Genomic DNA, 22,355 nt, shown 5'->3' on the forward strand with positions numbered 1-22,355 from the left:
AGCAGCCCGAACCCCGGGACAGTGAAGTTTGAAGATGAGAGAGGGAGAGAACAGAAACTAATTCTTCACATTATATTGCACGAGTGGGATTTAGAAAAACTGGGAATGAAGACGAGCTGCAAGTACATTTTGTTAGACGAAACCTTCGTTGTAATGGTGTGTTAAATTCTTGCAATTAATTTAGGGGGTATTGTCCATACCGAGGAAGATTGCAACAAAATACAAGACGACTTTAATCAGCTTGCTGAAAGGCGGTGTAAATGGCCATTGAATTTCCATATTGAAAGGTGTGAGGTGGTGCATTTTGCTTGGGGGAATAAGGAGGCCACATACTGCTTGGAAAATAAGAGTCCAAATGGGGTAAAAGAGCAAAGGGATTTCGGGGTACAGATTGACAAATCATTAAAAGTAGCAGCACAGGATGATGAGGCCATAAAAAAGCAAACACAGCACTGTGGTTTATTTCCAGAGGAATAGAATTGAAAAGCAAATAAGTTATGTTGAACTGTAATTTAAACTGTCAAACCTTTGGCCAAACTGTTAAACCTTCCCTTTCTGAAATCCGTGCTGACTATTCTTTATTATATTTTCGGTTTCGAGATGTTTTTCTATTGCATCATTGAGTAAAAGATTCCATGATCAATCCGACCACCGACCTTTAGTTAACTGGTCCATAGTTCCCTGGACTTGTTCTATCTCCTGTATTAAAATATAAGAATCACATTAGCTGTCATCCAGTCCTCTGTCACTATTCCTTCTTGTGATGATTTTTCCTACACATGTAACATTGCATCTGCTATCTCTTCCTTTGCTTCATTTAATATGTGCGGGTGCAATCCATCTGGACCGGGAGTTTAACCACCCTTTCGAACTTAAATGTCTTTATATCTTTATTGATCTCTTCCTCCAATATCATATTCACCCTGTTAATCTCTCGGGTAAATACTGAGGCAAAGTAATAATTCAATATTGCTGTCATTTCGCTGATGTTACCTGTGAGTTTATCTTGTGCATCACTCAAGCAATTCTGATTTTCCTTTTGTTATTTTTGTATCTGTGGAATAATTTACTATTTATTTTTATATTCCCTGATAATTTGATTTCCTGGTTCCTGTTTGCTTCCCTAATTGTTTTGGTGACTTCTTCCGAGCCTCTTCCTATTCGCTTTTGCCATCCTCTTATTTAATATCTATGAATGAGAAATTCCACCAGCTTGTTGTGTCTGTTCAGGGGCTGATGTTTGGGAACTATTTATTGTCTATGATTAAAGTGCCAGAAACCCAAAGGGAGCAATTCAGTCCGAAACTCCACAGAAACACTCGACTTCTCCCTCCTGGTGAAATAAGGCGCTATAATGGTGAGTATAGCTGCCTTCCAAGCAGTTAATTCCAACAGGTTTGAATCCCAGCACGCTGAATTCAGAAACACCAAGACTGGAACTGAATTTGATGATGCTCAGAGGGACAATGTTTCCAAAACACAAACGGGTCTAATTTATACAAAAAATAATATTAAAATTCATTTATTTCCACCATAAAGTTGAATTTAACTCTGTTCCTTTGTATTATTACTTGCCCTGATCTGTCCGGTGGATACGGGACACAATTGCTCGGATTCCGTGAAATTAATTGATTTTCAGAAGTTTTTCCCTCTGCTGATTCCCGTTCCTTTTTTAAATTATGTCTAATTAACCTTTCTGATCTATAGAAGGGTCATAGTCCTGAACCGTTAACCTGAGCTTCCCTTCTCCACAGATGCTGCCGGACCTGCTGAGTCTTTCCAGCATTTTCGGTTTTAATTTTTTCTATATTTTATCCCTTTCACTTTTGACGGTCTCCGTTCAAACTTTGCGCTCAGTTTTTATTTGTGTTTCAGTTCGGTTTATTTGAATTAATATAAATCGTGTCCTGAGAAATCAGACAGAAATATTGTGCAATGCAGAGTGAAATATAATGGGGCAACTTTCGAATGAGCAAAACAAAAACTTTATTATGAATCAATTGTCTCATTTTTCACTGACAAAATATGAAAAAATATGAGAGTAGAAGTTACAGAGAGAAACTATTTCCTCACATTGCACATTGTCCTGAATCTGCAACAACGACAGATGATGTGAATTTATTCCACTCTGTTACAGTTCTCACTTATGGCCAGTAGGTGTCAGATTGTATGTGAGTGTGAGATTAATTCTCAGTCTGTCAGTCTCCAGCACAGTCTGTGAGTGTGGGATTAATTCTGTATCTGTCAATCTCTGGGAATGTGTGTGAGTGTGGGGATTCATTCTGTATCTGTCAGTCTCTGATACTGTGTGTGAGTGTGGGATTCATTCTGTATCTGTCAGTCTCTGGTACTGTGTGTGAGTGTGGGATTCATTCTGTATCTGTCAGTCTCTGGTGCTCGTTCAGTCTGCACTAATGGAATTGATACTGTATCTTTCAATTTGACACTGAATGTGACTTTTGGACTGGTATCTAATGTATACCTCAGTCTGCACTAATGGGATTGATAATGTATCTTCCCGTCTGATACTGTGTGAGATTTTATACTGGTATGTAACGTGTAGGTCAGTCTGTACGAATCAAATCGATACTATATCTTTCAGTCTGATATTATACTCGATTTTTGGACAGGTATCTAATGTAAACCTCTATCTGCAGTAATGGAATTGATACTCTGCATTTCAGTTTGACAAAATGTGATTTTTGGACAGGTAACTAATGTGTATCTCAGTCTGCACTAATGGGACGGATACTGTATCTTCCAGTATGTTACTTTATGCGAATTTTGGACTGGTATATAATGTGGAACTCAATCTGCATTAATTGAATTAATACTGTATCTTTCAACCTGACACTGTGATTTTTGGGCTGGTATGTGATGTGTTGCTCAGTCTGCACTAATGGGGTTGATACTCTCTCTTTCAGTCTTATACTGTATGAGAATTTTGGACTGGTATCTAATGTGTACCTCAGTCTGCAGTAAAGGAATTGAAACTGTACATTTCATTCTGACACTGAGGTTTTTGGACATATATGTGAGTCAAATATGGTTAACATCTGAACTGGTATCTAATTTGTATCTCAGTGTACAATAGTGGCATGAATACTGCATCTTTAAACTCATAATGTGTGTGAGTTGTGGGCTGGTATTTAATTTGAATCTTGGGGTGCATGATTGTGATTCATTCTGTACCTATCAATCAGTCCAATGTGTCAGTTCTATCTGGTATTTAATTTGTAGCTAAGGCTGAACTAATGTGAGATTGACAGAGTGCCTTTCAATCTGATACTGGGTGTGATTTTGGACTGGAAATTATTTATCTGCCGGTCAGCTGTAATGAATCGTTGTGAAATGGAAATTACATCTGTCTCTCCTGCTCTGTTTCACTGTTGGATTGGGATCAGTGTGGGACTGACTATTTCTGCTGTCTGAGACTGTGGGACTGATGACCTGTCTGTGTCTCTGTGCTCTGTGAGTGATAATGTACTTACTGTGTGTGAGAAGGAGCTGGCTGCACTGACTGTTCCTTGTGCCTCGGGTGGAGTAAACATCACACTGATTCTGGGTCCTTCAAGGATTTGACTGTCGGAAGAAAAAGTATCTCTTGTAACTCAAGAACAGGTGAAGTAGAAAATACAAAAGTGATCAATTGAATCTCTCTGTTAATAATCATTGTAATATCCACAAATGAAAACCAGTGATACAAACAGTGTCAGTGTCTGACTCCACTGCAGTACTGCAGCTCTCAGCTTCTGCACACCAGGTGTGTTGGGCTGTTTTGCAACAATTTAGTGACATCCAGACACAACCCAACCCCTGCACTGATCCATGAATGGGACTACCCGATGGGCCGGGGACCTTTGAACATATCAGATTTCTGTTTCCCACTCCCTTGGGACAAACCATTGAACCGAAACAAAACAGACGCTGTTTGAAATGTGTCCTTCAACCTTCTCACCTGATGTCTGCCATAGATGCTCTTTGTATAACTCCCCATATCCTTACTGTCCGGCTCTGTTTACTGTTCAATAACAAACACTAAAGGTTAATGCGCAGGTTTAAAAAATCAGATTTAGTACCTGCCACCAATCACAAACACGCTCACACTGCACATTGTCCGGTTTCAGCAATTTGTTCCGAACTGTTGCAGTTCTGCTTCCGGCCAGTAGATGTCCCCAAACCCCGGGACAGTGAAGTTTGCAGATGAGAGAGGGACAGAACAGAAACTAATTCTTCACATTATATTGCACGAGTGGGATTTAGAAAAACTGGGAATGGAGACGAGCTGCAAGTACATTTTGCTACACCAAACATTAGCTGTAATGCTGTGTTAAATTCTTGTAGTTGATTTCGGGGGTATCGTCAATACTGAGGAAGACAGCGGCAAAATAAACTTGCTGAACGGCTGTGTAAATGGCCAGTGAATTTCAATATCGAAAGGTTTGCGGTGCTGCATTTCGCTCGGGGAAATAAGGAGGCCACATACTGCTTGGAAAGTAAGAGTCTAAATGGGGGAGAGGAACAATGTAAATCGTGTCCTGAGAAATCAGAGAGAAATACTGCGCAATGTACAGTGAAATATAATGGGGCAAATTCACAACTATTGAATGAGTGAAACAAAAACGTTATTATGAATAAATTGTCTTCATTTTTCACGGTTAAAAAGTGCAAAAATACGAGAGTAAAAAATCAGGTACTGTGTATGAGAGTGGGGTTTATTGTGTATCTGTCTGTCTCTGGTATCTGTGTCTTTACCATTTCAAATGAAACACAGTTCTTCGTCAAGTATTTAATTTATTAATATGGATACATTTTTCGATTTTCTTCAATCAACGTGTGTGAGTTTTGGAGTAGTATTATATCTTAATCTCTGAACTCGATTGGGAATGATAATGTACCTTTCAATCTGTTCACGGTGACATTACTGGACTGGTATGTAATGTGTTGCTCAGTCTGCAATAATGGGATTAATTCTGTATCTGAGTCTAACACTGTATGAGGTTTTTGGACTGGTGAGTAACACATAGCTCAGTCTGTGCTCATGGAATTGACACTCTATCTTTCAGTCTAATATTGTATGACATTGTTGGACTGTTATATAATGTTTAGCTCAGGCGGTGCGAATAGAATTTAAACTATATCTTCCAGTCTGATCATTTATTTGATTTTTGGACTGGTATGTAATGTGTAGCTCAGTCTGTACCAATGGTATTGATAATGCTTCTCTCAGTATAACACAAGTATTTCCCAATATATCGGATATGTAGCTCAGTCTGCACCAATGGAATTGATACTGTATCTTTCAATCTGACCCTATGAGATTTTTGGACTGGTATGTAATGTGTAGCTCAGTCTGCAGTAATGTGAGTGTGAGATACATTCTGTATCTGTCAGTCTCTGGTGCTATATGTGAGTGTGGGATTCATTCTGTATCTGCTATTCTCTGCTACTTTATCTCAGTGAGGGATTCATTCTGTAATTCAGTGACTGAGACAATGTGCAGGTCTGAATTCATTCCACATTCTTATTTCAGTTTAAAGTATCTTATTTGAAACTGCACCTTTAATACTTTAAAATATATACAGTTCTTTGTCCAGTATTTAATTTGTTAATATGGATACACTTGTCGATTTTCTTTACTCAATGTGGGTGTGGGATTCATTCTGCATCTGTCAGTCTGGAGTAGTGTGTGTAAGTGTTAGATTCATTCTGTATCTGTCAGTCTCTGGTACTGTGTGTGAGTGTGGGATTCATTCTGTATCTGTCAATCTCTGGTACTGTGTGTGATTGTGGGATTCATTCAGTATCTGTCAGTCTCTGGTACTGTGTGTGAGTGTGGGATTCATTCTGTATCTGTCAATCTCTGGTACTGTGTGTGATTGTGGGATTCATTAAGTATCTGTCAGTCTCTGGTACTGTGTGTGAGTGTGGAATTCATTCTGTATCTGTAAATCTCTGGTACTGTGTGTGATTGTGGGATTCATTAAGTATCTGTCAGTCTCTGGTACTGTGTGTGAGTGTGGGATTCATTCTGTATCTGTCAGTCTCTGGTACTGTGTGTGAGTGTGGGATTCATTCTGTATCTGTCAGTCTCTGGTACTGTGTGAGTGTGGGATTCATTCTGTATCTGTCAGTCTCTGGTACTGTGTGTGAGTGTGGGATTCATTCTGTATCTGTCAGTCTGTAGTTTTGTGTGTGAGTGTTCGATTCATTCTGTATCTGTCAGTCTCTGGTACTGTGTGTGAGTGTGGGATTCATTCTGTATCTGTCAGTCTCTGGTATTGTGTGTGGGTGAGACATTCATTCTGTATCTATCAATTTCTGATGCTGTATGTGAGTGATATAAATTCTGTATCTGTCAGTCTGAGCTACACTGTGTGAGTGTGGGAATCATTTTGAATCTGTCAGTCGCTGGTACATTGTATGTGTTCGGGATTCATTCAAAATGTCAGTCTCTGGCACTCTATCAAAGTGTGAGATTCATTCTTTATCTGTATCTAATTTGTATCTCCGTTTACAGTATGGCATTCAAAACTGTATCTTTAATACATTAATGTATGACTATTTTTCACTGTCTTTAATTGGAAGATAATGATATATTTTAAAATGTAATGCTGCAGAATATAATCAGATAATGTGGGCATCTATTTTTAGACTTCTATTACATCTGTCTCGACGGGAACACAATTGTGAATTTGTGCGTCTTCCAAACTGATATGGTGACATTTTTGAACTTGTATATAATGTGGAGATCAGTCTGCATCAATAGAATACTGTATATTTCAGTCTGAATCTGTATCAGTTTTTTTGTAGTGGTTTATAATGTGCAGCTCAGTCTGCACCAATGGAATTGATACTGTATCTTTCAATCTGACACGATGAGATTTATTGGACTGGTAAGTAATGTGCAGCTCAGTCTGCAGTAATATGAGTGTGGGATTCATTCTGGATCTGTCAGTCTCTGGTACTGTTTGTGAGCATGAGGTATATTCTGCATCTGTCAGTCTCATGGGGTACTACATATAAGTGATGGATTCATTCTGTGTCTGTCAGTCTCTGGTACTGTGTGTGAGTGTAGGATTCATTCTGCATCTGTCAGTCTCTGGTACTGCATGTGATTGTGGGATTTATTCTGTCTCTGTCAGTCTCTGGTACTGTGTGTGAGTGTGGGATTCATTCTGTAGCTGTCAATCTGAGCTACAGTTTTGCAGTGTTGGATTCATTCTGTATCTGTCAGTCCCTGGTACTGTGTGTGAGTGTGGGATTCATTCTGCATCTGTCAGTCTCTGGGAATGTGTGTGAGTGTGGGATTCATTCTGTATCTGTCAGTCTCTGGGAATGTGTGTGAGTGTGGGATTCATTCTGCATCTGTCAGTCTCTGGTACTGCATGTGATTGTGGGATTTATTCTGTCTCTGTCAGTCTCTGGTACTGTGTGTGAGTGTGGGATTCATTCTGTAGCTGTCAATCTGAGCTACAGTTTTGCAGTGTTGGATTCATTCTGTATCTGTCAGTCCCTGGTACTGTGTGAGAATGTGGGATTCATTCTGTGTCTGTCAGTCTCTGCTCCTGTATGTGATTGAGGGATTCATTCTGTATCTGTCAGTCGCTGGTACTGTGTGTGAATTTGGGATTCATTCTGTGTCGGTCCGTCACTGGTACGATGTGTGAGTGTGGGATTAATTCTGCATCTGTCAGCCTCTGGTACTGTATGTGAGTGTGGGATTCATTCTGTATCAGTCAGTCTCTGGTGCTGTAGACAAGTGTGGGATTCATTCTGTATCTGTCAGTCGCTGGTACTGTGTGTGAATTTGGGATTCATTCTGTATCTGTCAGTCTCTGTTACTGTGTTTGAGTTCGGAATTCATTCCGTATCTGTCAGTCTCTGGAACTGTGTGTGAGTGTGGGATTCATTCTGTATCGGTCAGTCTCTGGTGCTGTGTGTGATTGTGGGATTCATTCTGTATCTGTCAGCCTCTGGTACTGTGTGTGAGTGTGGGATTCATTCTGTACCTGTCAGTCTCTGGTACTGTGTGTGCGTATGGGATTCATTCTTTGTCTGTCAGTCATTGGTACGGTGTGTGAGTGTGGGATTAATTCTGCATCTGTCAGCCTCTGGTACTGTATGTGAGTGTGGGATGCATTCTGCGTCTTTCAGTCTCTGGTACTGTGTGTGCGTATGGGATTCATTCTGTGTCTGTCAGTCATTGGTACTATTTGTGATTGAGGGATTCATTCTGTATCTGTCAGAAACTGGTGTGGCAGGGAAGTGTGGGATTCATTCTTTATCTGTCAGTCGCTGGTACTGTGAACATAAGAACATAAGAACATAAGAAATTGGAGCAGGAGTAGGCCAATCGGCCCCTCGAGCCTGCTCCGCCATTCAATAAGATCATGGCTGATCTGATCCCAACCACAAATCTAAAGAACACAAGAAGTCGGAGCAGGACCCGGCCACATAGCGCCTGGGCCCTCTCCGCCACCCACAGGGCATTGACCGATCCGAACTCAGCTGTGTGTGAGTATGTGGGATTCATTCTGCAACTGTCAGTCACTGGTACTGTGTGTGAGTATGGGATTCATTCTGTATCTCTCTGTCTCTGGTACTGTGTGTGAGTGTGGGATTCATTCTGTATCTCTCTGTCTCTGGTGCTGTGTGTGAATGTGGGATTCATTCTGTATCTGTCAGTTCCTGTGACTGTGTGTGAGTGCAGGATTCATTCTGTATCTGTCAGTCTCTGGTACGATGTGTGAGTGTGGGATTCACTCTGCATCTCTCTGTCTCTGGTGCTGTGTGTGAGTGTGGGATTCATTCTGTATCTGGCAGTCTCTCGTACTGTGTGTGAGTGTGGGATTCATTCTGTATCGGTCAGTCTCTGATCCTGTGTGTGAGTGTGGGATTCATTCTGCATCTCTCTGTCTCTGGTTGTGTGTGTGAGTGTGGGATTCATTCTGTATCTGTCAGTTCCTGGGACTGTGTGTGAGCATGTGGGATTCATTCTGCAACTGTCAGTCTCTCGTACTGTGTGTGAGTTTGGGATTCATTCTGTATCTGTCAGTCTCTCATACTGTGTGTGAGTGTGGGATTCATTCTGTATCTGACAGTCTCTGGTACTGTGTGTGAGTGTGGGATTCATTCTGCATCTGACAGTCTCTGGTACTGTGTGTGAGTGTGGGATTCATTCTGCATCTGACAGTCTCTGATACTGTGTGTGAGTGTGGGATTCATTCTGCATCTGACAGTCTCTGATGCTGTGTGTGAGTGTGGTATTCACTCTGTATCTCTCTGTCTCTGGTGCTGTGTGTGAGTGTGGGATTCATTCTGTATCTGGCAGTCTCTCATACTGTGTGTGAGTGTGGGATTCATTCTGTATCGGTCAGTCTCTGATCCTGTGTGTGAGTGTGGGATTCATTCTGCATCTGTCAGTCTCTGGTACTGTGTGTGAGTGTGGGATTCATTCTGCACCTGTCAGTCACTGGTACTGTATGTGAGTGTGGGATTCATTCTGTATCTGTCAGTCTCTGGTTCTGTGTGTTAGTGTGGGATTCATTCTGTATCTGTCAGACTCTGGTACTGTGTGTGAGAGTGGGATTCATTCTGTATCTGTCAGTCTCTGGTACTGTGTGTGAGTGTGGGATTCATTCTGTATCTGTCAGTCTCTGGTGCTGTGTGTGAGTATGTGGGATTCATTCTGTATCTCTCTGTCTCTGGTACTGCGTGTGAGTGTGGGATTCATTCTGTATCTCTCTGTCTCTGGTGCTGTGTGTGAATGTGGGATTCATTCTGTATCTGGCAGTCTCTCGTACTGTGTGTGAGTGTGGGATTCATTCTGGATCGGTCAGTCTCTGATCCTGTGTGTGAGTGTGGGATTCATTCTGCATCTCTCTGTCTCTGGTTGTGTGTGTGAGTGTGGGATTCATTCTGTATCTGTCAGTTCCTGGGACTGTGTGTGAGCATGTGGGATTCATTCTGCATCTGACAGTCTCTGATGCTGTGTGTGAGTGTGGTATTCACTCTGTATCTCTCTGTCTCTGGTGCTGTGTGTGAGTGTGGGATTCATTCTGTATCTGGCAGTCTCTCGTACTGTGTGTGAGTGTGGGATTCATTCTGTATCGGTCAGTCTCTGATCCTGTGTGTGAGTGTGGGATTCATTCTGCATCTGTCAGTCTCAGGTACTGTGTGTGAGTATGGGATTCATTCTGTATCTCTCTGTCTCTGGTTGTGTGTGTGAGTGTGGGATTCATTCTGTATCTGTCAGTTCCTGGGACTGTGTGTGAGCATGTGGGATTCATTCTGCAACTGTCAGTCTCTCATACTGTGTGTGAGTGTGGGATTCATTCTGTATCTGTCAGTCTCTCATACTGTGTGTGAGTGTGGGATTCATTCTGTATCTGACAGTCTCTGGTACTGTGTGTGAGTGTGGGAATCATTCTGCATCTGACAGTCTCTGGTACTGTGTGTGAGTGTGGGATTCATTCTGCATCTGACAGTCTCTGATACTGTGTGTGAGTGTGGGATTCATTCTGTATCTGTCATTCTCTGGTACTGTGTGTGAGTGTGGGATTCATTCTGTATCGGTCAGTCTCTGGTACTGTGTGTGAGTGTGGGATTCATTCTGTATCGGTCAGTCTCTGGTACTGTGTGTGAGTGTGGGATTCATTCTGCACCTGTCAGTCACTGGTACTGTGTGTGAGTGTGGGATTCATTCTGTATCTGTCAGTCTCTGGTACTGTGTGTGAGTGTGGGATTCATTCTGTATCTGTCAGTCTCTGGTCCTGTGTGTGAGTGTGGGATTCATTCTGTATCTGTCAGTCTCTGGTACTGTGTGTTAGTGTGGGATTCATTCTGTATCTGTCAGTCTCTGGTACTGTGTGTGAGTGTGGGATTCATTCTGTATCTGTCAGTCTCTGGTACTGTTTGTGAGTGTGCGATTCATTCTGTATCGGTCAGTCTCTGGTACAGTATGTAAGTGTGGGATTCATTCTGTATCTGTCAGTCTCTGGTACCTTGTGTGAGTGTGGGATTCATTCTGTATCTGTCAGTCACTCATGCTGTGTGTGAGTGTGGGATTCATTCTGCATCTGTCATTCTCTGGTACTGTGTGTGAGTGTGGGATTCATTCTGTATCTGTCAATCTCTGGTACTGTGTGTGAGTGTGGGATTCATTCTGTATCTGTCAGTCTCTGGTACTGTGTGTGAGTATGGGATTCATTCTGTATCTGTCAGTCTCTGGTACTGTGTGTGAGTGTGGGATTCATTCTGTTGCTGTCAATCTCAGCTGCAGTTTTGGACTGTGGGATTCATTCTGTATCTGTCAGTCTCTGGTACTGTGTGTGAGCATGGGATTCATTCTGTATCTGTCAGTCTCTGGTACTGCATGTGAGTGTGGGATTCATTCTGTATCTCTCTGTCTCTGGTACTGTGTGTGAGTGTGGGATTCATTCTGTATCTGTCAGTCTCTGGTACTGTATGTGAGTGTGGGATTCATTCTGTATCTGTAAGTCTCTGGTACGATGTGTGAGTGTGGGATTCATTCTGCATCTGTCAGCCTCTCGGCCTGTGTGTGAGTATGGGCTTCATTCTGTACCTCTCTGTCTCTGGTACTGTGTGTGAGTGTGGGATTCATTCTGTATCTGTCAGTCTCTGGTACTGTGTGTTAGTGTGGGATTTATTCTGAATCTGTCAGTCTCTGGTACTGTGTGTGAGTGTGGGATTCATTCTGCAACTGTCAGTCACTGGTACTGTGTGTGAGTGTGGGATTCATTCTGTATCTCTCTGTCTCTGGTACGATGTGTGAGTGTGGGATTCATTCTGCAACTGTCAGTCACTGGTACTGTGTGTGAGTGTGGGATTCATTCTGCATCTGTCAGCCTCTGGGCCTGTGTGTGAGTGTGGGATTCATTCTGTATCTGTCAGTTCCTGGTACTGTGTGTGAGCGTGGGATTTATTCTGCATCTGTCAGTCTCTGGTACTGTGTGTGAGGATGTGGGATTCATTCTGCAACTTTCAGTCACTGGTACTGTGTGTGAGTGTGGTATTAACTCTGTAACTCTCTGTCTCTGGTGCTGTATGTGAGTGTGGGATTCATTCTGTATCGGTCAGTCTCTGATCCTGTGTGTGAGTGTGGGATTCATTCTGCATCTCTCTGTCTCTGGTTGTGTGTGTGAGTGTGGGATTCATTCTGCATCTGTCAGTTCCTGGGACTGTGTGTGAGCATGTGGGATTCATTCTGCAACTGTCAGTCTCTCATACTGTGTGTGATTGTGGGATTCATTCTGCATCTGACAGTCTCTGATACTGTGTGTGATTGTGGGATTCATTCTGCATCTGACAGTCTCTGATACTGTGTGTGAGTGTGGGATTCATTCTGCATCTGACAGCCTCTGATGCTGTGTGTGAGTGTGGGATTCATTCTGTATCTGACAGTCTCTGGTACTGTGTGTGAGTGTGGGATTCATTCTGTATCTGTCATTCTCTGGTACTGTGTGTGAGTGTGGGATTGATTCTGTATCGGTCAGTCTCTGGTACTGTGTGTGAGTGTGGGATTCATTCTGCACCTGTCAGTCACTGGTACTGTATGTGAGTGTGGGATTCATTCTGTATCTGACAGTCTCTGGTACTGTGTGTGAGTGTGGGATTCATTCTGTATCTGCAAGTCTCTTACACTGTGTGTGAGTGTGGGATTCATTCTGTATCTGTCAGTCACTGGTACTGTATGTCAGTGTGGGATTCATTCTGTATCTGTCAATCTCTGGTACTGTGTGTGAGTGTGGGATTCATTCTGTATTTCTCTGTCTCTGGTACTGTGTGTGAGTGTGGGATTCATTCTGTATCTGTCAGTCTCTGGTACTGTGTGTGAGTGTGGGATTCATTCTGTATCTGTCAGTTCCTGGTACTGTGTGTGAGTGTGGGATTTATTCTGTATCTGTCAGTCTCTGGTACTGTGTGTGAGTGTGTGGGATTCATTCTGCAACTTTCAGTCGCTGGTACTGTGTGTGAGTGTGAAATTCATTCTGTATCTGTCAGTCTCTGGTGCTGTGTGTGAGAGTGGGATTCATTCTGTATCTGTCAGTCTCTGGTACTGTGTGTGAGTGTGGGATTCATTCTGTATCTGCAGTCTCTGGTGCTGTGTGTGAGTATGTGGGATTCATTCTGTATCTGTCAGTCTCTGGTCCTGTGTGTGAATGTGGGATTCATTCTGTATCTGTCAGTTCCTGGTACTGTGTGTGAATGTGGGATTCATTCTGTATCTGTCAGTTCCTGGTACTGTGTGTGAGTGTGCGATTCTTTCTGTATCTGTCAGTCTCTGGTACTGTGTGTGAGTGTGGGATTCATTCTGTATCTGTCAGTCTCTCATACTGTGTGTGAGTGTGGGATTCATTCTGCATCTGTCATTCTCTGGTACTGTGTGTGAGTGTGGGATTCATTCTGTATCTGTCAATCTCTGGTACTGTGTGTGAGTGTGGGATTCATTCTGTATCTGTCAGTCTCTGGTACTGTGTGTGAGTATGGGATTCATTCTGTATCTGTCAGTCTCTGGCACTGTGTGTGAGTGTGGGATTCATTCTGTATCTGTCAGTCTTTGGTACTGTGTGTGAGTGTGGGATTCATTCTGCAACTGTCAGTCTCTGGTACTGTGTGTGAGTGTGGGATTCATTCTGTTGCTGTCAATCTCAGCTGCAGTTTTGGAGTGTGGGATTCATTCTGTATCTGTCAGTCTCTGGTACTGTGTGTGAGCATGGGATTCATTCTGTATCTGTCAGTCTCTGGTACTGCATGTGAGTGTGGGATTCATTCTGTATCTCTCTGTCTCTGGTACTGTGTGTGAGTGTGGGATTCATTCTGTATCTGTCAGTCTCTGGTACTGTTTGTGCGTGTGGGATTCATTCTGTATCTGTCAATCTCTGGTACTGTGTGTGAGTGTGGGATTCATTCTGTATCTGTCAGTCTCTGGTCCTGTGTGTGAGTATGGGATTCATTCTGCATCTGTCAGTCTCTCATACTGTGTGTGAGTGTGGGATTCATTCTGTATCTGTCAGTCTCTGGTACTGTGTGTGAGTGTGGGATTCATTCTGCAACTGTCAGTCACTGGTACTGTGTGTGAGTGTGGGATTCATTCTGTATCTCTCTGTCTCTGGTACGATGTGTGAGTGTGGGATTCATTCTGCATCTGTCAGCCTCTGGGCCTGTGTGTGAGGATGGGCTTCATTCTGTATCTCTCTGTCTCTGGTACTGTGTGTGAGTGTGGGATTCATTCTGTATCTGTCAGTCTCTGGTACTGTGTGTGAGTGTGGGATTCATTCTGTATCTGTCAGTTCCTGGTACTGTGTGTGAGTGTGGGATTTATTCTGTATCTGTCAGTCTCTGGTACTGTGTCTGAGGATGTGGGATTCATTCTGCAACTTTCAGTCGCTGGTACTGTGTTTGAGTGTGGGATTCATTCTTTATCTGTCAGTCTCTGGTACGATGTGTGAGTGTGGGATTAATTCTGTATCTGGCAGTCTCTCGTACTGTGTGTGAGTGTGGGATTCATTCTGTATCGGTCAGTCTCTGATCCTGTGTGTGAGTGTGGGATTCATTCTGTATCTCTCTGTCTCTGGTACGATGTGTGAGTGTGGGATTCATTCTGCATCTGTCAGCCTCTGGGCCTGTGTGTGAGGATGGGCTTCATTCTGTATCTCTCTGTCTCTGGTACTGTGTGTGAGTGTGGGATTCATTCTGTATCTGTCAGTCTCTGGTACTGTGTGTGAGTGTGGGATTCATTCTGTATCTGTCAGTTCCTGGTACTGTGTGTGAGTGTGGGATTTATTCTGTATCTGTCAGTCTCTGGTACTGTGTCTGAGGATGTGGGATTCATTCTGCAACTTTCAGTCGCTGGTACTGTGTTTGAGTGTGGGATTCATTCTTTATCTGTCAGTCGCTGGTACTGTGTTTGAGTGTGGGATTCATTCTGTATCTGGCAGTCTCTCGTACTGTGTGTGAGTGTGGGATTCATTCTGTATCGGTCAGTCTCTGATCCTGTGTGTGAGTGTGGGATTCATTCTGCATCTGTCAGTCTCAGGTACTGTGTGTGAGTATGGGATTCATTCTGTATCTCTCTGTCTCTGGTTGTGTGTGTGAGTTTGGGATTCATTCTGTATCTGTCAGTTCCTGGGACTGTGTGTGAGCACGTGGGATTCATTCTGCAACTGTCAGTCTCTCATACTGTGTGTGAGTGTGGGATTCATTCTGTATCTGTCAGTCTCTCATACTGTGTGTGAGTGTGGGATTCATTCTGTATCTGACAGTCTCTGGTACTGTGTGTGAGTGTGGGATTCATTCTGCATCTGACAGTCTCTGATACTGTGTGTGAGTGTGGGATTCATTCTGCATCTGACAGTCTCTGATACTGTGTGTGAGTGTGGGATTCATTCTGCATCTGACAGTCTCTGATGCTGTGTGTGAGTGTGGGATTCATTCTGTATCTGACAGTCTCTGGAACTGAGTGTGAGTGTGGGATTCATTCTGTATCTGTCATTCTCTGATACTGTGTGTGAGTGTGGGATTCATTCTGTATCTGTCATTCTCTGGTACTGTGTGTGAGTGTGGGATTCATTCTGTATCGGTCAGTCTCTGGTACTGTGTGTGAGTGTGGGATTCATTCTGTATCTGACAGTCTCTGGTACTGAGTGTGAGTGTGGGATTCATTCTGTATCTGTCATTCTCTGATACTGTGTGTGAGTGTGGGATTCATTCTGTATCTGTCATTCTCTGGTACTGTGTGTGAATGTGAGATTCATTCTGTATCTGTCAGTCTCTGGTACTGTGTGTGAGTGTGGGATTCATTCTGTATCGGTCAGTCTCTGGTACTGTGTGTGAGTGTGGGATTCATTCTGTATCTGTCAGTATCTGGTACTGTGTGTGAGTGTGGGATTCATTCTGTATCTGTCAGTCTCTGGTGCTGTGTGTGAGTATGTGGGATTCATTCTGTATCTGTCAGTCTCTGGTACTGTGTGTGAGTGTGGGATTCATTCTGTATCTGTCAGTTCCTGGTACTGTGTGTGAGTGTGGGATTTATTTTGTATCTGTCAGTCTCTGGTACTGTGTGTGAGCATGTGGGATTCATTCTGCAACTTTCAGTCGCTGGGACTGTGTGTGAGTGTGAAATTCATTCTGTATCTGTCAGTCTCTAGTACTGTGTGTGAGTGTGGGATTCATTCTGTATCTGCAAGTCTCTTACACTGTGTGTGAGTGTGGGATTCATTCTGTATCTGTCAGTCTCTGGTACTGTGTGTGAGTGTGGGATTCATTCTGCACCTGTCAGTCACTGGTACTGTATGTGAGTGTGGGATTCATTCTGTATCTGTCAGTCTCTGGTCCTGTGTGTGAGTGTGGGATTCATTCTGTGTCTGTCAGTCTCTGGTCCTGTGTGTGAGAGTGGGATTAATTCTGTATCTGTCAGTCTCTGGTACTGTGTGTGAGTGTGGGATTCATTCTGCACCTGTCAGTCTCTCGTACTGTGTGTGAGTGTGGGATTCATTCTGCATCTGTCAGTCTCAGGTACTGTGTGTGAGTGTGGGATTCATTCTGTATCTCTCTGTCTCTGGTTGTGTGTGTGAGTGTGGGATTCATTCTGTATCTGTCAGTTCCTGGGACTGTGTGTGAGCATGTGGGATTCATTCTGCAACTGTCAGTCTCTCATACTGTGTGTGAGTGTGGGATTCATTCTGTATCTGTCAGTCTCTCATACTGTGTGTGAGTGTGGGATTCATTCTTTATCTGTCAGTCTCTGGTACGATGTGTGAGTGTGGGATTCATTCTGTATCTGTCAGTCTCTCATACTGTGTGTGAGTGTGGGATTCATTCTGTATCTGTCAGTCTCTCATACTGTGTGTGAGTGTGGGATTCATTCTGTATCTGACAGTCTCTGGTACTGTGTGTGAGTGTGGGATTCATTCTGCATCTGACAGTCTCTGATACTGTGTGTGAGTGTGGGATTCATTCTGCATCTGACAGTCTCTGGTACTGAGTGTGAGTGTGGGATTCATTCTGTATCTGTCATTCTCTGATACTGTGTGTGAGTGTGGCATTCATTCTGTATCTGTCATTCTCTGGTACTGTGTGTGAGTGTGGGATTCACTCTGTATCGGTCAGTCTCTGGTACTGTGTGTGAGTGTTGGATTCATTCTGTATCGGTCAGTCTCTGGTACTGTGTGTGAGTGTGGGATTCATTCTGTATCTGTCAGTCTCTGGTTCTGTGTGTTAGTGTGGGATTCATTCTGTATCTGTCAGTCTATGGTACTGTGTGTGAGAGTGGGATTCATTCTGTATCTGTCAGTTCCTGGTACTGTGTGTGAGTGTGGGATTTATTCTGTATCTGTCAGTCTCTGGTACTGTGTGTGAGCATGTGGGATTCATTCTGCAACTTTCAGTCGCTGGTACTGTGTGTGAGTGTGAAATTCATTCTGTATCTGTCAGTCTCTAGTACTGTGTTTGAGTGTGGGATTCATTCTGTATCTGCAAGTCTCTTACACTGTGTGTGAGTGTGGGATTCATTCTGTATCTGTCAGTCTCTGGTCCTGTGTGTGAGAGTGGGATTAATTCTGTATCTGTCAGTCTCTGGTACTGTGTATGAGTGTGGGATTCATTCTGTGTCTGTCAGTCTCTGGTCCTGTGTGTGAGTGTGGGATTCATTCTGCATCTGTCAGTCTCTGGTACTGTGTGTTGGTGTGGGATTCATTCTGTATTTGTCATTCTCTGGTACTGTGTGTGAGTGTGGGATTCATTCTGTATCTGTCAGTCTCTGGTACTGTGTGTGAGTGTGGGATTCATTCTGTACTTGTCACTGTTTGATACTGTGTTTGAGTGTGGGATTCATTTTGCATCTGTCAGTCACTGGTCCTGTGTGAGAATGTGGGTTTCATTCTGTATCTGTCAGTCTCTGGTACTGTGTGTGAATGTGGGATTCATTCTGTGTCTGTCAGTCTCTGGTACTGTGTGTGAGTGTGGGATTAATTCTGTATCTGTCAGTCTCTGGTGCTGTGTTTGAGTGTGGGATTCATTCTGTATCTGTCAGTCTCTGGAACTGTGGGTGTGTGTGGGATTCATTCTGTATCTGTCAGTCTCTGGTACTGTGTGTTAGTGTGGGATTCATTCTGTATCTGTCATTCTCTGGTTCTGTGTGTGAGTGTGGGATTCATTCTGTATCTGTCAATCTCTGGTACTGTGTGTGAGTGTGGGATTCATTCTGTGTCTGTCAGTCTCTGGTACTGTGTGTGAGTGTGGGATTCATTCTGCAACTGTCAGTCACTGGTACTGTGTGTGAGTGTGGGATTCATTCTGTATCTCTCTGTCTCTGGTACTGTGTGTGAATGTGGGATTCATTCTGCATCTGTCAGCCTCTGGTACTGTGTGTGAGTGTGGGATTCATTCTGTATCTGTCAGTCTCTGGTACTGTGTGAGTGTGGGATTCATTCTGTTGCTGTCAATCTCAGCTGCAGTTTTGGATTGTGGGATTCATTCTGTATCTGTCAGTCTCTGGTACTGTGTGTGAGTGTGGGATTCATTCTGGATCTGTCAGTCTCTGGTGCTGTGTGTGAGTGTGGGATTCATTCTGTATCTGTCTGTCTCTGGTACTGTATGTGAGTGTTGGATTCATTCTGTATCTGTCAGTTCCTGGTACTGTGTGTGAGTGTGGGATTCATTCTGTGTCTGTCATTCTCTGGTACTGTGTGTGAGTGTGGGATTCATTCTGTGTCTGTCATTCTCTGGTGCTGTGTGTGAGTGTGGGATTCATTCTGTATCTGTCAATCTCTTGTCCTGTGTGTGAGTGTGGGATTCATTCTGTGTCTGTCAGTCTCTGGTACTGTGTGTGAGTGTGGGATTTATTCTGTATCTGTCAGTCTCTGGTACTGTGTGTGAGGATGTGGGATTCATTCTGCAACTGTCAGTCTCTCATACTGTGTGTGAGTGTGGGATTCATTCTGTATCTGTCAGTCTCTCATACTGTGTGTGAGTGTGGGATTCATTCTGTATCTGACAGTCTCTGGTACTGTGTGTGAGTGTGGGATTCATTCTGCATCTGACAGTCTCTGATACTGTGTGTGAGTGTGGGATTCATTCTGCATCTGACAGTCTCTGGTACTGAGTGTGAGTGTGGGATTCATTCTGTATCTGTCATTCTCTGATACTGTGTGTGAGTGTGGCATTCATTCTGTATCTGTCATTCTCTGGTACTGTGTGTGAGTGTGGGATTCACTCTGTATCGGTCAGTCTCTGGTACTGTGTGTGAGTGTTGGATTCATTCTGTATCGGTCAGTCTCTGGTACTGTGTGTGAGTGTGGGATTCATTCTGTATCTGTCAGTCTCTGGTTCTGTGTGTTAGTGTGGGATTCATTCTGTATCTGTCAGTCTATGGTACTGTGTGTGAGAGTGGGATTCATTCTGTATCTGTCAGTATCTGGTACTGTGTGTGAGTGTGGGATTCATTCTGTATCTGTCAGTCTCTGGTGCTGTGTGTGAGTATGTGGGATTCATTCTGTATCTGTCAGTCTCTGGTACTGTGTGTGAGTGTGGGATTCATTCTGTATCTGTCAGTCTCTGGTCCTGTGTGTGAGTGTGGGATTCATTCTGTATCTGTCAGTTCCTGGTACTGTGTGTGAGTGTGGGATTTATTCTGTATCTGTCAGTCTCTGGTACTGTGTGTGAGCATGTGGGATTCATTCTGCAACTTTCAGTCGCTGGTACTGTGTGTGAGTGTGAAATTCATTCTGTATCTGTCAGTCTCTAGTACTGTGTTTGAGTGTGGGATTCATTCTGTATCTGCAAGTCTCTTACACTGTGTGTGAGTGTGGGATTCATTCTGTATCTCTCTGTCTCTGGTGCTGTGTGTGAGTGTGGGATTCATTCTGTATCTGTCAGTCTCTGGTCCTGTGTGTGAGAGTGGGATTAATTCTGTATCTGTCAGTCTCTGGTACTGTGTGTGAGTGTGGGATTCATTCTGTGTCTGTCAGTCTCTGGTCCTGTGTGTGAGTGTGGGATTCATTCTGCATCTGTCAGTCTCTGGTACTGTGTGTTGGTGTGGGATTCATTCTGTATTTGTCATTCTCTGGTACTGTGTGTGAGTGTGGGATTCATTCTGTATCTGTCAGTCTCTGGTACTGTGTGTGAGTGTGGGATTCATTCTGTACTTGTCACTGTTTGATACTGTGTTTGAGTGTGGGATTCATTTTGCATCTGTCAGTCACTGGTCCTGTGTGAGAATGTGGGTTTCATTCTGTATCTGTCAGTCTCTGGTACTGTGTGTGAATGTGGGATTCATTCTGTGTCTGTCAGTCTCTGGTACTGTGTGTGAGTGTGGGATTAATTCTGTATCTGTCAGTCTCTGGTGCTGTGTTTGAGTGTGGGATTCATTCTGTATCTGTCAGTCTCTGGTACTGTGTGTGAGTGTGGGATTCATTCTGTACTTGTCACTGTTTGATACTGTGTTTGAGTGTGGGATTCATTTTGCATCTGTCAGTCACTGGTCCTGTGTGTGAGTGTGGGATTCATTCTGTGTCTGTCATTCTCTGGTACTGTGTGTGAGTGTGGGATTCATTCTGTATCTGTCAATCTCTTGTCCTGTGTGTGAGTGTGGGATTCATTCTGTGTCTGTCAGTCTCTGGTACTGTGTGTGAGTGTGGGATTTATTCTGTATCTGTCAGTCTCTGGTACTGTGTGTGAGGATGTGGGATTCATTCTGCAACTGTCAGTCTCTCATACTGTGTGTGAGTGTGGGATTCATTCTGTATCTGTCAGTCTCTCATACTGTGTGTGAGTGTGGGATTCATTCTGTATCTGACAGTCTCTGGTACTGTGTGTGAGTGTGGGATTCATTCTGCATCTGACAGTCTCTGATACTGTGTGTGAGTGTGGGATTCATTCTGCATCTGACAGTCTCTGGTACTGAGTGTGAGTGTGTAATTCATTCTGTATCTGTCATTCTCTGATACTGTGTGTGAGTGTGGCATTCATTCTGTATCTGTCATTCTCTGGTACTGTGTGTGAGTGTGGGATTCACTCTGTATCGGTCAGTCTCTGGTACTGTGTGTGAGTGTTGGATTCATTCTGTATCGGTCAGTCTCTGGTACTGTGTGTGAGTGTGGGATTCATTCTGTATCTGTCAGTCTCTGGTTCTGTGTGTTAGTGTGGGATTCATTCTGTATCTGTCAGTCTATGGTACTGTGTGTGAGAGTGGGATTCATTCTGTATCTGTCAGTATCTGGTACTGTGTGTGAGTGTGGGATTCATTCTGTATCTGTCAGTCTCTGGTCCTGTGTGTGAGTATGTGGGATTCATTCTGTATCTGTCAGTCTCTGGTACTGTGTGTGAGTGTGGGATTCATTCTGTATCTGTCAGTCTCTGGTCCTGTGTGTGAGTGTGGGATTCATTCTGTATCTGTCAGTTCCTGGTACTGTGTGTGAGTGTGGGATTTATTCTGTATCTGTCAGTCTCTGGTACTGTGTGTGAGCATGTGGGATTCATTCTGCAACTTTCAGTCGCTGGTACTGTGTGTGAGTGTGAAATTCATTCTGTATCTGTCAGTCTCTAGTACTGTGTTTGAGTGTGGGATTCATTCTGTATCTGCAAGTCTCTTACACTGTGTGTGAGTGTGGGATTCATTCTGTATCTCTCTGTCTCTGGTGCTGTGTGTGAGTGTGGGATTCATTCTGTATCTGTCAGTCTCTGGTCCTGTGTGTGAGAGTGGGATTAATTCTGTATCTGTCAGTCTCTGGTACTGTGTGTGAGTGTGGGATTCATTCTGTGTCTGTCAGTCTCTGGTCCTGTGTGTGAGTGTGGGATTCATTCTGCATCTGTCAGTCTCTGGTACTGTGTGTTGGTGTGGGATTCATTCTGTATTTGTCATTCTCTGGTACTGTGTGTGAGTGTGGGATTCATTCTGTATCTGTCAGTCTCTGGTACTGTGTGTGAGTGTGGGATTCATTCTGTACTTGTCACTGTTTGATACTGTGTTTGAGTGTGGGATTCATTTTGCATCTGTCAGTCACTGGTCCTGTGTGAGAATGTGGGTTTCATTCTGTATCTGTCAGTCTCTGGTACTGTGTGTGAATGTGGGATTCATTCTGTGTCTGTCAGTCTCTGGTACTGTGTGTGAGTGTGGGATTAATTCTGTATCTGTCAGTCTCTGGTGCTGTGTTTGAGTGTGGGATTCATTCTGTATCTGTCAGTCTCTAGAACTGTGGGTGTGTGTGGGATTCATTCTGTATCTGTCAGTCTCTGGTACTGTGTGTTAGTGTGGGATTCATTCTGTATCTGTCATTCTCTGGTTCTGTGTGTGAGTGTGGGATTCATTCTGTATCTGTCAATCTCTGGTACTG

General features: G+C 43.5%; 1 long non-coding RNA gene across 1 annotated transcript in view; it reads right to left on the bottom strand.

Moving 5' to 3' along the window:
• Positions 1-389: 389 nt before the first annotated feature.
• LOC137307009 (uncharacterized) overlaps positions 390-22,355 on the bottom strand; it is a 50,379-nt gene continuing 28,413 nt past the window's right edge. Inside the window, exons 3-4 of the long non-coding RNA XR_010958985.1 lie at positions 3,492-3,582; positions 390-699 (exon numbers count right to left, since the gene is read on the bottom strand). This is a non-coding gene — a long non-coding RNA (uncharacterized lncRNA). The remainder of the gene's footprint in view (positions 700-3,491; positions 3,583-22,355) is intronic.

The sequence above is a fragment of the Heptranchias perlo genome, chromosome X (assembly GCF_035084215.1).
Source record: "Heptranchias perlo isolate sHepPer1 chromosome X, sHepPer1.hap1, whole genome shotgun sequence".
Lineage (NCBI taxonomy): Eukaryota > Metazoa > Chordata > Chondrichthyes > Hexanchiformes > Hexanchidae > Heptranchias > Heptranchias perlo.